This window comes from Cimex lectularius, unplaced genomic scaffold (genome assembly GCF_000648675.2).
Source record: "Cimex lectularius strain Harlan isolate CLEC.00 unplaced genomic scaffold, Clec_2.1 scaffold22, whole genome shotgun sequence".
NCBI classification, from domain to species: domain Eukaryota; kingdom Metazoa; phylum Arthropoda; class Insecta; order Hemiptera; family Cimicidae; genus Cimex; species Cimex lectularius.
The window spans coordinates 864044-877415 of record NW_019392657.1 but is presented as its reverse complement, the minus strand read 5'-3'; positions in this window follow the sequence as shown (position 1 = coordinate 877415).

Below are 13372 nucleotides of genomic sequence, written 5' to 3'. Positions count from 1 at the left end.
TAATAATCGGTAATTATTTACGCAAAAAGTAAAACGTATGGATTGTACTCGGTAATTTCACAGCAGCACGACGCGTTTAATTGTGATTATTTCAAACGGAATTTACCAATTAATTAAAAGTCATTTTCTTTTTCGATCAAATTGCCATGAATTTGTATTTTTTTATTATCAAATAGATTACAAGAGAATAGAGAGTTCTGACGAAATTCAAAATTTGCCATTTATTAATATTATTCAGAAAAAATATGTGTTTTTTTATTATTTCAATTACATTTTGTGACCTCCTCATTCTAATGAACTATTGGCTAATACCTTTGGAATAAAAAGAAATACAATTTTTCTATTTTTTATTTTTTTAATAAAATAATTTTTCAATTTTACTGTGGTTAGAATTGATCATAGCATGTAATACGTACGTTTTCTTACATATTGCCAAGAAAATACAATAGTACTTTATTTCTTTTTTACTTCTTGCAAAATTTCACGTGTTTGCCAACCCTATTTGGACTGGTAATTTTCCTTTTTTTCATGGATTAATTGATAGATAAAATACTATTAGATGAAAGATAAAGGGGTACTTAACTATTTTATTTTCTATTTCCTAGTATTTTATTCGTGCATATTTAAAGATATTCCATTGATCTCGTCATAAGCCAATTTACTCACTCAACTGGAATGTAACGGGGACACACAGTTCGTATAAAATCACAAATTTTGTTGAACCAGTGGAAAACCCATCCACGGACTTGTATGGATTTGTATTGAGGTGGCAAGAGGTAGTTAAATAATTAAAACTCAAATGTTTCTCATTCCTCATACCACTAACTTTCATCCAATAAATTTGAATGCTACTGTGCCTGATAGCAGACAATCAGTATCAAATCAAATTTCCCCTGCCATCACTGCTGTACTAGAATGTTTTTGAAATTGATTGACAGGCCACGCGTTGTTCTGTGCGAACATTGTTCTCTTACAATAAATGTTTTAATACAACTCTTAACAACAATAAATACAACTCTTAACAATAAATGTTTTAATCCTTGGCATTTTGTTAATTAGGAGAAGTCCATGCGTTAATCTGATGTTGCCAATTCGTAGTCGGGTAATCATTATCCTTTGTTTTTTTTCTACGTTTTCATGGACCACAGTTTGTCCGACTGTTTTATCTCTTTAATTTGTCGGTCATTACAGCCCAGCGTTTTGCCAATTTTCCCAAAATATGTTTTTAAAATAATTATTGGCATCCGTCAGCTCACAGGAGTCTCCGGGTCATGCGGCATCGTTTGTGCTGATGGTCATTGTTATTCCTTTTTCCGATCATTAGGCAGGCCACATATTAGCTGTATTCACGATGTTTGTAAGATGTTAACTTATATTAAGTCGAATAGAGAAATATCCAGTAAGATCGTAAACGCCCCCTTCTTTTCTTAGCATGTTAAACAATAATTTTTCCGCAATGCTGCGTGTGGCGATTGGTAGAATTAAAAATAATGCTATAACAGTCCTTGAAGGCTTGTTGTTGTTTGTTATGATCTTGTTTTGTGTTAAATTGTAAGATGCCAAAAGTTTGTAAAAAGGGAAAATTAATCAACTCTTTCATTCAAAATGCTATTTATCCACTCGAAAATTATTAACTAATGACACGCTTCAATTCGTGCAGACATTCCTAACTTGTTACCTAACCTCTAACAGCCTACAACTTCATATAATAGAGGATGTATCCATGAGGAATGAGAGTGTAAGGAAAAATCAGAAATGAACAAAGAAATGTATCGGTCAGATTTAATTAATGCGTAATTAAAAATAAAAGTACGTGTAAGCAAAAAACATCTGTTAAATTCATGGCTGCCATGTTGGCTACCTAACGGATAGCAACGTGACTATATTTTCGACCTAACATTGGCCCTGGCTTGTTAGATCGAGCAATGTTAACTGGCCTATTCTTACCAGTCTACGTTATCATTTTTCTCGATGTAATAGGACTAACAGTCTTAACAGGGTTAACGCACTGATCGTGAATAAGTGACATTCGCTGTATTGAAGCAATTTAGCTGTTGCTCATTGTTCATCTTAGTGGGCATATCAGTTCAGTTGCTTTTTGACGAGGAAATGCCCGTTGGTCAACCGGACGTGACCTACCCCAAGAGAGTTCGCAATACTTACTAGCAAGGCACATTGAATTTATGTAGTTGTTGGATTTTTAATATGATTTGGCTCTCCTCGTTTAAAGAGAATAGGAAAGAAGTTAATCCCAATATCTTTTTTTTAAAACTTTTTATTTGTCTTTTACAACTGCATTCTTCGACGAAACAAGTATTTACATGTAAAATTATTAACTAGTAAGTAGAGTGAAAGCTTGAACAATTACCATCCAGTGATGGTAGCCGTTAGTTAATCAATACGATGAGCGAGATGTACTCCATCGTAGGAGACCGATGTCAATTGTTAAGGTTGTCGCGGGGCCACCGACGCTTCAGTCTTTTGTTGGGATTATTAGGTAATGTGGTGAATGACAGGGTTTTGACGAAAGGGTTCGGATGGTGGAGTAGTTTGGAATAGAACGTTTTGTAGCGGGATTGGGCTAGCTCGGTAACAAAAGGGACACTTAGGTCGGTATGGATGGTGTGATTGGATACATAGAAAGGGGCTTGTACTATTGTTCTGAGGATTTTTGATTGAAGGGATTGGATTCGATTGAGGTTGGAACGCTTAGCAGTACCGTATAGTTCAAGTCCGTATGTCCAAATGGGGGCCAGGAGGGCAATGTAAAGTTTTCTTTTGTTTGTTAGTGAGAGGTTTGATCGTCTGTCGAGTAGTCGTTTAAGCATGAAAAATCGTATATTACAATCTGTGCGCTTAAGTCGTGTATGGGGGTTCCACGTCAGTCGTTTGTCCAGGTAGAGTCCGAGGTATATTATATAGTACATGGTTCGCAATTGGGATGGGAACGTTGTTTAGGTATACTGGTGGGAGTGTTTTCTTGTTTAGAGTAAATATTATGTTCGTTGATTTGGTTTCGTTGATCTTGATTCTCCACCGACGGAGCCAGCATTCTAGGGTGTTTAAGTGATTTTGAAGATTACGGAAAGCAGTGATAGGATCTTTATCAGGAGAAAGGATTGCAGTATCATCGGCAAAGGTGAAGGTGATAGTGTTAGGTTGCGTAGGTAGGTCGGAGATATAAATTGGATAACAATCCCAATATCCAAATTTCATCTGATTAAGGTGCTTGAATAGATTAAAACACATGACAATTCGGCCGTGAAGGTTTAACCAACCAAGCGCCGTTTTAACGATTACTCCACGTTTTCCGGTTGTATCGTATGAAGTGTCAGTTTTGTTTACTTTCTTGCATAAACTACTTCCTTTATTAATTAATGAGATTTTTAAAAACATAGTAATCTTTCATACCAAATTAAGGCTTTTATTCCTCTTACTTCTTCAGTCATTATTTGCTTTCATTTGTGAAACTTATCTGAGAAATAAATTATTATGCCCACTCTCAACACGACACGCAAAGATGGCACAATTACACAGTAGACAAACACTGCACGAAAAAAATTATGCTTACTATTTTGTGGAGAATGGGTGGTTTGATCCGTTTTAATTTTTTAAACCCTGATGAAACAACCACAGGGAAGTCGTATTGCCAAGAGTTTGTCATTTTTTTAAATCAGAAACTACGAGAAAAACATCCAACTTTCATCAATAGAAAGGGACCTATACTCCTCCATGACAATGCTGACTTTCAAGATTTACAATGCAAAAACATCAAGAGCTTCCACACCCACCATCATCGCCTGACCTATCGCCAACTGACCTTTTCTGAACTGTTTTCTACGAAATAAAGTTTTTCAAACGGGAGATGCTCTCAAAAAGCAATAGAAGAATTCCTTACATCTCGAACTCCAAACTGCTACGAGAAGGAGATAAAAAAGCTTACATCACGTTGGGAGAGGTCTATTTCAACTGATGAAGAATATTTTGATTGATTAACAAGGTATTTATCGTATTTTTTTACGAGGGTTCGCAACAGCAGAGGTTATATCAACCCTCGGGGTGCCGGTCTTTTTGAAAAAAAGCCCATTTGTAAGCATATCGGGGTCGAACCCGGGACCTTCACCTTACAGTGATGAGCGCTGTGTCAACGCCTAAACCTTGCGGCCACCGATGCCCCCTATTTATCGTATCGATTCCTGCTTTATAATATTACTCCAATTACTGACACTTCATACGGCACAACATGATATGTTCTGGATCAGTGGGTCTGAAATTTGAAGAAACATTTAAACGCCATTAAGAAATCATTTTCTGTAAAACTTACAGTAGTAGGACTTTTAGACTTTCTTTCAGAACTACAAGGAAGGACGTTTTCTTCATTCTGCGTTGTAATGATATAATCACGATGCTTTCACAGATAATATTGTTCGTACATTGTTTAGTTTCTTTTTTATATAATCCGAGATTAGGATTTTGATAACGGATGCAGAGGAGACAGGTTCAGGCTGGTGTAAATAATAAAAAAGAGCAGAAACAGCCGTAGCCGGCGAAGGCGGCTGTCAACCGTGGTCGGAGCCTTCTAAACTTCCTGGTGTAATTTCCCCGGGGCCCGGCGCCCCTTCTCCGTCCGGGTGAGCCGCTCGCCTGGGGAGGGTAAAGGGCTTTTTACATACACCCACCTATAAACGGCCCTTTAACCCCTCAGAAAACCTTAATTACACGGGGTAATATGGTCCGCGACAGCGGGGGTGGCGGATAGTAATAAATTTGAAAAAAGTTTTCCTCCCTCTAAGGGTAAGTCGACGAAGTTCCGTGTATTAAGTGTCCTCTGGGGGAATTCTTTGGAAAACCAGCTTCCTCCTAAGGACCGTTTTTCCAAATTTACGGCAGAATTAAAGAAAATTCGTCTTAAGACTTCAAACGCTTGAAGTCTTTTAATTCAGATGATATCCAAAACAACATAAATTTTTCTCTCATTATAGTTAATACCTAAATACAACAAATTAATGTTTTAGAAGTTATAACCAACAAAGTTTTTAATTTAAGACGTCCCGATAATGTCTAATAATCTAAATCCCACATACCTTCCTACAGACAACCAAAGTCTCAAAAGAGATAGAAGTGGATGGGAAGCTTGGTTGTGATTAATGAAAGAAAAAATTGTATGAATATGAAACCAACCAGTTCCGATAAGGAGTTACATCATTCATCTGCTCATTCCTTCAAAATATAAGTGAATTTTTTTTAGGGCACTAAAACTTACTGAATACTTAAGGAAAACAAAATGAAGGTGCAATTATGTTAATGGATAATGGATATCCAAAGTAATTAATTAACAGTCATTAATAACAGGTGAACAGCTGAAGGAGTATAACTACAAAACAATCCCCACCAAACGGAGAAAGATTTTATCAAACTATTATATATTGGGTTGTCCGGAAAATAATGCAGGATTTTGGTATTAAACAAAAAAAAAGAAACTAGTTACTTTAAAGCAATGTTCTTTAATCAAAATAATTTCCNTACAAATGAGTAATCCTGTAAACGTAAACAGAATATTTTATATAGATTTTTTTTAATGAAAACTTAAAATCCTGCATTATTTTCCGGACAACCCAATATATTGCATCACCATTGAACAAATTAAAACGATTATTGGAAACAAAAATCAATAATATAAATGTAGTATTTAAATTTAAAAACAAGGTAGGAAAAACTTCTACACTAAATTGAAATGTAAAGAACTTCTGCTAAAAAATTCTAATGTTGTGTGTTGTATACAATGTACTAAATGCCCCGCTCTTTATTATGGTCAAACCAAACAGTATTCCCCCCAGAGCGCATTAAGCAACATGAATCCAACTTACTATGGTGATTCTAAACTACTATTTCCAACCTTGAGACCAGCAAATTTCAGAAAACTTACTTCATTTAATATCCTTTTTAGAAGTGTAATATCCGAAGATCCTCTGAAAAGACTTCATCTCTTTAATGACTTTTTCAAAGATGAAGAAATTGATGGACGAAAGGAAAAAAACCGTGGCTGACGGATTGGTAGGTGGGGGAAAAACCAAAAAAAAACAACCAAGGAATTTTGAATGAAATAATTAAATTTTTTTTTTAAATTTGGGTTCGAAACCGAAATAGTACACGTGTTTACTTATTATTTACCATAATACTTACCAACACGACTGCAAGTTTGATTAAAGAATTATTGTATTTATTCTCCTGAATAAAAGAGTTTTAAGAACCCAAAATTTTTATTTATCAATGTGATATCTTGTTAAAACTATCTTGTAATTTTAAAGCAACGGATGCTGCCCTCTGCTGAAAAACAGAAATTTCTAGTTACAGTGGCTAATATGAGAAAACGGGCTCGGCTTTGCGGAGGGTGGAGAGCATTTGGAATCAAAGTTCAAAATTTTAATAAATCCATTCAAAATTAACTTAAGTTTTTTTATTTTTTATTAATAGTTATCTTTTTATCTTACCAATCTGACAGCTACGGTTTTTTCCTTTCCCTAATCAATTTCTTCATCTCTGTTAAAAGTAATTAAAAACCCAATTACACCGCTAAAAAGTATATTGAGTGGAGTATGTTTTCTGAAATTTGCTGGTCTCTAGGTTTGGAAATAGAGTTTTAGAATCACCAAAATAAGTTTTTCAACTTTGAACAAAAATAATTTTCAAAGTTATGGCTACTAAAACGCTTATTTCACCACCGTTTAAAAATGAAGTCATGATCACATCTTATTAGAAATTTAACGTAGTTTTCAATAGTAACAACGGATTTGTCCAAAACCTTTTAGTTTTGGAGTTATCTTTGCTTATTTGAAGCAAGGTTGTGAAATCTCAAAAAATCGGAAAAAGTGGAATAACTCCGAAACTGATGAGATTCGGACCATAGTTAATTAGGACTTTTTGGTTCCATTTTGAGTGTAGAGTCTAGTGGCATATATATATATANATATATATATATATATTGTCACTAACTGTGATTCTACACTCAAAATGGGACCAAAAAGTCCTAATTAACTATGGTCCGAATCTCATCAGTTTCGGAGTTATTCCAATTTTTCTGATTTTTTGATATTTCATTTTGAGATTCTATATATATACTTGTTAAATGTATTTTTAATATTAATTTATTTATTATGGTAGTTGTTATATATATCGTTAAAATAGTAGTGAAGATAGAGATTTCTGTTAGTTAACATGTGCAAAAGTTTTTAAATTCGGAGTATTTACCTGTAAGTTCTCAAAAATCTGTTATATATCTATCCGAATGTAAAATTAATTAAGATTTTTCTCTGTAGACCCTGAACGAAATATATTGTCGAAATGCTGGGCGTCGGTAGAAAGCACTATTTCTTTTTCTGACCACAACCCTAATCGAATTGTTTCCGATAAACTATATTCACCTAGAATAGGCAGAATGAACTGTGGCGATGATGTAACCTTAGAAAAAAATCACGACAAGCGTTTTGATTATTTAAGAGAAAAATTAGGTCAAGAATATAATCTCGCATGTTGTTTTTGTTCCTGTGTCCCTAGAGCATAATGGTACTCATTACTTATTATTCCACGACACCGTACTAAATATATCAGGAGTCAGTCAGAGGAAAAGTGCCTTTTAGCGACGTCAAGATCGTGCGAGCTGAGATGGATTTGAAAAAGTTTAATTTCGCCTATCAGATTAAACATGTTCCGTTCGGTCGGAAAGAGTCTAAACGTGTCAGGCCCTCCGCCTGAATAATTCAAGATCCCGATCCCCCTTTTGGCTCAGTCTTAGACGCCAAGATAAAAAGGTGGCCCATGTCCCACCTGTGACGTCCTATCACCGTTATCATCCTCGTTATCGCGAGAGGGTCGCTCAGTTTCGCTGCGAAGCGACGCGGGTGACGTGATTTTGGGACACTTGTCCCACCCGGATTCTTGTTTATTAGCATTGATTTACAGAGGGCCGGGCACCCTGTGGATTTAGTAATGTTAGCCTCGCAAATGTAAATAATCCCCCGGTTCAGATAATGTCCCACCTCTCTTGAATAAACGACCCATTCTTAACATTTCAGATTAACCCTTTTTTGTTACTTCCTACCCTGCTTTAATGCAGCTAATACACTTATCTTCCTTAAGGATTGCCATTGGGCGCTCTACATTCATTTTCTACTTGTTAAGATACACTATTATTTTTAGTTTAATTGTTTAAAACGGTTTATCGTTTGTTTTCTTGCATTAAATTATTGTAACATTAGCCAACTTTAAGTTCAAATTTCCGAGTTAAAAAAAACTATTAACTATTATAGCAGATTCAGTATATGTGATAGTGGATAATTATTGCTTTAATTATTGGATAGTGGATTAATAACATTGAGGTCATGATAGAAGATAAATAAGATAAGGATAAAGGGAGATAGATAATGTTAGATAATAGAAAGTATGTGGATGTTGATGAATGAATGAAACGGGGAGGGCCATCTTGTTGACTCAAAAGAAAAACCCCCTCAAGCATCTTCCGTCGGATACTCAGAAATGGTCAATCCTACCAAAATTTTCTTTTCAGTAAAAGTATCATAAAATAAGCTCAAGGATCGTATTGTACAATCAAACTATAGGATTATCATTTAAAACAACAAAGTTATTGTTATCTCCCTGCAAGATGAGAGAGTTATGTTAAATCTGTTACGACCATGCGAGTCCTAGTTACAATTAACTTGGGGTTTGTGTAAGACCATTTTTTGCGAAAAATCATTCTAAAAGAGAAAGAGAGAGAGAGAAAGAGAGGAGAGAGAGAAAGAAAGAAAGAGAGAGAGAGAGAGAGAGAGAGAGAGAGAGAGAAAGAGATTTACATAAAGAATGGGAGAAAGAAAGGAAACGAGCGAGAAAAAGAGTAAGAAGGAGAAAGATAAGAAATAAATGAATTGTGAGAGAAGTAATGAATTGAGGTTTAAAAGAAGGGTATAGAAAAAGAGATATATTTGTATATAGAAAAACAGGATTAGAGGGATGGGAATAGGAAGGGGGTGATAGAAAGAGAGAGAAGGAGGGAGAAAGGGAGGGGAGAGAGAGTGTAAAGAAGATATTTGGAGAGAGGCAAAAGTAAAGGAGAAAAAAATAAAGGAGAGAGAGGAAAGTGAGAGGATGAGAGAGAGACAGAAAAGTGGGAGGATGAGAGAGAGAGAGAGAGAGAGAGAGAGAGACAGAGAAAGAGAGAGAGATTGACTGATTAAACATTTCGTTAAAGACGTAAAGATAGGCCTGGTGGAACTTTCTTTGACATAACCCGAGTTATGTTTGCTTTATACATTATATATATACAATTTACGACTATTTTAGTCTTTACAATTTATTTTGCAAATGGAATACTAGAAAAAATTGGTGTTACATTCCGTGCCAATGATGGGACTGAGTCGGTCTTCAAAGAAATTTAAGATCCTGTAAAAACTAAATACGTCAATCTGTAGACAATTTAAGATTGCTTTGTAAATTCTATATAATTATATTAATTGTTAAATCAATTGTACATATATGTTTTTCATAATGTGATATTAATATAGTCCTTGATGATGACCTTAAAATAGGTCGAAAGCTTGGCAGTTGCAACTGAATTTGCTTTCTTCTTAATGACCGACCGTACGTACAAGAATTGTTGATAATTGGTATGATATGGTAAAAAGGATACTAGGAATCGGGGTTTGTGCTCCCCATGCACTGCATCCTTCTGGCTTATTGTACTTTCCTTGTTCCCTAGTTCAGTGCAATAGACTCAATCCTTCTCCTTAGAAGTATCAGGTCATTGACTGTCCCTGGTACAATTTGATTCCCTAAGTTTTTTCCGTATGTTAGGTTAAATCTCCATGGAGCTGTTGCTTAGCATTCGATGCTTTTGCCTCTTCCTCATTACATAATCTGCAGATGGGATCATCATTGTGTCTGCCCATGTTGTGAAGATGTTTTCTCAGATGCCAGGAACCGTTTAGTAGTCCCACCACTCCTCTGAGTTTTGCCCTCTCCAATTGTAGCAGTGTTTTTGCCAATTTTGGTGAGGGTTGTTTCAGCATAAGTTTACTATGTCTAGCACCGGTAGAGTTTATCCACTTCTCTCTTTGTTTTGTTTGGATCCATTCTGCGATGGAGGATTCTATGTTTGTTTTTGTTATCCCAAGAATAGGTTCAGGGTCTATGTATGGCCTTCAGATCGTCCTCTGGTCAGCCTGTCTGCTTTCTCATTACCCAAAATGTGCCTTGGCACCACATATATCATTAGGTTGTTGTGTTTCCCTGGTTTTGGTTTTTTTTAAAGCATTCACTGACTAATTTTGATCTGATTCTCTTACATGCTAATGCTTTAATTGCTATGAGGATTTTAAGATTTTTCAGGACACAATCATTGTTGATAATTAGTCGTGAGTTTAAATTTATTAACAAATTAGTTTTTAATTTTCGATATTATTATAGTTATTTAGAGAATATAAAAACAAATATGTAAAATGTAAATAATATTAAATAATTTGTTTCTTGATTTTATGATGCTTTTAATTATTTTCCATTATATGTTTTAGATATTTTCTTTTGGAAATACGAAAACTGCTTTTATATATACAATACTATTTGGAACATTATTAAACATCTTTATGCTAGTAATGTAGAAAGAGTTCGAGTATGTTTTAGTTTTATGAATTGGAATTACAAATATGTTGTTTTGTCTTAAGTTTAATTATTCCAATTAATTATCTTTATTATCCAAGGTTTTTGGTTGAGTCGAAAAATTAGTGTCACGAGCGGGATAACAATATGGTCACTTATGACCACTAAGCAAATATGGATTAACTTAAGTTTAATGATTTAATTTTTCTCTTATATTTAACAAAGAGGTTTAATTTTAAACATTGTTGATTTGATAGACCTTTTTGTTATTTATCGTGTCTCAACACATTAATTCTCTTAAATTTATCATATATAATATCAATGTACTTTAGTCTTACTATGTAAGCATTTTGGGCTTTTTTATATGACGTTGTTTAAATCAGACAAATCAGATATTATAAATGCACTAGTGGATTTTTTTTTGACAGGGGCATCCGACATCTTGGTCATTTCAGCCCCGAAGCACTAACATAATACCGCTACAATCCCGATACACAATCGAATCGCACCAATAAATACATTCATACCTATATACATATTCCGATATCGAGATAAACCTATTCCCTATAATAAAGTAACCTAGATTGGGGTCGACGGTGTATTTTTATAAAATTTCCGCTATCAGCCCAAGTCATACACACAATCTGAGAGGCGATGGAGAAGCTACTTCGCCATCAGTCCCTCCCCATTCACACAAATAAATACATTCACTCATACAAGACACCGAAACACAAAACACATACCTTCATGTCTATATACAATAAAAAAATCCCAATTCCTTTAAAAAGCGAAACAGAGGACCCTAAAACTTGCTACTGTGTCCGAGAACTATCTTTAAATTTTGCGGCATGCCTACTCGCGCCCTGTAGGGAGCCAAGGCACGACACGCTTCGACTATGTGGGACACATCGAGCAACCTTTCTCTGCATAACGGACACCTGCGGGGGGATTGGCCCACCAGCAAGTGCCCGTGTGTCAACCGCGTATGGCCTATTCTTAATCTGGTAAGAACTATTCCTTCTTTACGGCTCAGATCCTCTGGGGGGCCATCTGCAGGTCGTGCACTTAACACGAAGGAACCTCTCGGATGACCCTGTAGAGGAGGTGTTATGAGTGAATTAAGTATTTCTTTCTAACAAATACAATACTAGTTGATATGATTTTATGCAGTAAGGGTTGAGCGAGAGAAAGAGAGAGAGTTTTTGATCAACCCAAAATTAAGATGGCCAATTGGGTAGTAATCAATAAGAAAGCTTTAATAAACGGATTATCTGTGTTTTTCTTGCCTCTAATAATTTAATATAATGATGTTAGTTATTAGGTAATCTAATTTTTTAATTTTAAATACATGATTGAACGGATGAAAATGTAGGATGCCCCTGCAATCACGTTTAGCTTTAATATAAATCTCTTTTGCCGAGCAACACGAGCTGTTCGACTAATAAAACGGAAATCTAATTCCTTCAGTCGATAAATGCCAGAGTAAAAATGTAAATAAAATCTCCATAAAAAGGACAATGTTTAACGTTATTCGACGTCATTTAAAGGTTTTTAAAGAGTAAAAATAAATTCATCCTTTGGGACCGATTAAAGGCGTTGTTTCAGGAGATAGGCTCGCAATAAAAATTTACGACGGGTATTAGCAAAGCTTCATAGGTGAGCTTATTGTTGTTTTAACTCTCGTTTACTTGCACGAGTGCGCGTTATTTCGCTTTTTTTTACGATACGATTTTACACCGTTTTTACAACGGGCAACGTCGACGGAGGGAGGAATCTCGATTAAACGACCAGTATGTAAAGACGGGGGAAAAAGCGCCGGCACCGTTGGTTTAATTATAAAGCATGGCTTACCACTTTGGCGGGTCAATAAAAACAAGGAAAACTATGTAAGAAATATTTTCACCCTTTTATATTTTCCCTGCCATCGTATCGTACAAAAAGGTTTTCATTTCGACAATGATTAGACAATCGATGAACACTTTTATTACACGACATCACCTTAAAAAAAATTGAAGTATCGAGTTTGAAATTCTAAAATGCTAGATATTGAATGCTTGATATTATTAAAGTTGGGCAGATTGAAGTGTCCACTTGCTTTGATGCCGATAGGCCCGTTGGGGTACAAGTGGGTCACATGTGGGACCCCTAGGCCAATATCTTTTTGAGGTAAACATCGCACGTAGAATACACAATGTTGAAGCCTGCTCGGTCAAATCTCCAACACCAATATATCCACACCAGCCAACGCGAATACTGATGCTACCGAACTTTCTGCACCGCGACTATTTTTTTCTTCAACTAATGGATTTACCAAAGTGGTGGCAAAATCAAACTCATTTATAACATGCCATTTATTAAATAGACCTCTAAAAAAAAAAAAAAAGTATGATGATCATCTAATAAGTATATATAGGCTTCAAATGTTTTCGTTTTATATATAATTTAAAACTATTGAAAAGAAAAAATAGGAAATTTATATCACCATTTCAACAGATAAAGGCAATATATTAATAATCTTTCATTCTCAATAATAATCTTACTTTCTTACTATTAAATTATCTTCATTTCTCTTCTTTTCTTACTATCCTTCTACCTCCCTCCTTTCACTTATAATATCTTTCCATATTTACTCTCTCAACTTCAAATTAACTTTTCCTTGCATGCTTTACTACTTTCCTTTACTCTCTGTCACTCCCTCTTTCTTTTCATTTTCAATATTTTTTAA